This window comes from Pteropus medius, unplaced genomic scaffold (assembly GCF_902729225.1).
Source record: "Pteropus medius unplaced genomic scaffold, Ma_sr-lr_union100, whole genome shotgun sequence".
NCBI classification, from domain to species: domain Eukaryota; kingdom Metazoa; phylum Chordata; class Mammalia; order Chiroptera; family Pteropodidae; genus Pteropus; species Pteropus medius.
Window position 1 is genome coordinate 2,614,709 of NW_024351731.1, and position 2,286 is coordinate 2,616,994.

Sequence of the window (2,286 nt, forward strand, 5' to 3'; positions counted from 1 at the left end):
ATGGTTCCGAATCATCACGAGGAGGGTAGCACGCGAAAGGACAAATTCAACACAGGGAAAACTATTTAGGGATGTCAAAATGTAATATGCAAATTGTGACTTGTCTAAAGCAAAAGAGAGTGTGAAAGCTGGGGACAGCGGCTGGCCGCGACAGAGATGACCACGGTGTGCGCCCTGACCCGGCCCACCGCGTGAGACCGAGGGTGTCCAAGCCCCGTTACACTCAGGCTCCGAGCCCTCCGCCCCCCGCGGGCTGGGGAAGGGTCTCCCCCCTGCTGTGCGTAGTTTCCTGCTACAAAGGGCACTCGGGGGACTCTGCATTTTCCTCGGCGGGGATGAGTACGCAGCTGTGTTCTCCAGGAGGCTGGCCCGCGAGAGATGAAGAGAAGCCCACCCAACGACGAGGAGGACCGGGGCGGAGAGGGGGTCCGGTCCCTCCTCAGCCTAATCCCGCAGAGACGGAGTGGTAAGCGGCTGCGGGCTCAGACCCTGGCGGGAGCATCAATCCCAAGGTAAGAGTGGAAAATGGGGACATGGCCTGCATCTAGCCACTCTGTCCCAGTGCACCGTGAGGCGGAAGGTTCCAGGTCCAGAGCAGCTTTCCTGCCCAGGCCTTGAGAGTACCGCTACCTCCAACGCTGACCCTCATGGCACTGTCGTCCTTCGTCCTCCCTCCTTTTCTCCATCCCTCCCCCTGGACAGAGCATACTGTCCACCCCTCAAATTCTAAATCCACACTGTGACATGGAAATTGCATGTCCTTTGGCATATGTGGTAAGTCAAAGCATTCATTCATTCATTCATTCATTCATTCACAAATACTCACGAGTCTGGCATGTGCCTTCCCTTCACTGCTGAATCTCTGCCTCTGGAGGCAGAGGATGAGGCCCAGAGGTGGGAGGGGAAGCTTATAGGGGAGGGGTCCTTCCACTCCGGGTTTCAGCTAGCTTTCTCCTGGGGTTTGGTGAACAGCAGGTATGTCTTTACCACCCAGAATTCACTGATCACTTTTTTGCTAACAGCATCCCAATTTCTCTCTGGCAGACCACCCCACCCTTAAAACATATGTTTGAGGAAGCACGGTCTCAATTTCTGGCTCCAAAAATGGGGCACATGACTCAGCCGAGCCGATCAGAGCATGGCCCCTACCCTACAACAGTGACTAGGGGATGCATAAACCACCAGTGCTGAGACATAATAAAATGTCTGGAAAAGAAACGCATCCCTCTGGATTTGGAGTTACAGGAATATGAAGATGGAGCTGTTGCAGCCACATTGTAACCATGAGGAACCATGAGGAGAGAACCTGTCTGAGTGGAGAGGAGGAGCAGCTGAGAGACGATGAGGGGAAAACGGTCCCGTTGAGATTGTTCAGGTCTCTGAGTCAAACCACACTTGAGTCTAAGTCTACCTAGAGTTTCCCTATTATGTGAGCCCGGAAATTCTCTTAGTCTTTAATCCATGTGGGGCTCATACTTGTTTTGCTTGCAACAGAAGAACTCATGTCTGATGCGTCCACGAAAATAAATCCAAAAACATCCCTTCGAAATCAAGATTAATTTCCTCATAAAACTCTCAGCGGGCCCACATGAGAGTTTCACTCTCCTCCTCCTAAAGTGACTTCGACCTCATCAGGCTTTAACAAGAGGAAGAGCTTTTCCTCTCCGCCCCCCAATCCGAGGCTGTTAATTTGATAACAAAGGGCACTGGGTCTAACTGTTTTCCATCATTTCGAGATATCCTCCCTCAGGTGAGCAGTAGCAGAGGTATGGGAAGTCCTGAGACAAAATCGCAAAGCCCCCGAGAAGATCACCTCCACCTTCGCATGAGGACGCTAACACAAATACTCTACAAAATGAGCCCGCAGGAGTTGCACACCTGCCGGTGGACCCCAACGGCCCTGCCCTGCACCCTGCAAGCCCCCGCATTATTTTCAGGACCGAGCTCCTTGGGAACCAGGAAGGCTTCACAGAAGAGCCAGGGCGTGAGTCAGCCTCCGAGGCCTTGCACATCACTGGCTTCTCCTCACGGCTGCACGAGAAGGAAGCAGATGATTCTCCTCACAGTGGGACCTCCGGCTCTCGCCTTCCAATCCATGAAGCATGGCGTGGAGCCTGCAACTCTGCACACGCCACGCTTTTCTGCATAAACAGGGACCATCCATCAGAAGTGTCACAGACAGGAAGCCAATGAAGTTCCTACAACCAATTTACAGTCAGGATGTACTCACAGAAAATGCCTCACTAGATTGAGAGGATGCAAAACGCATATTGCGTATGGCCAAAA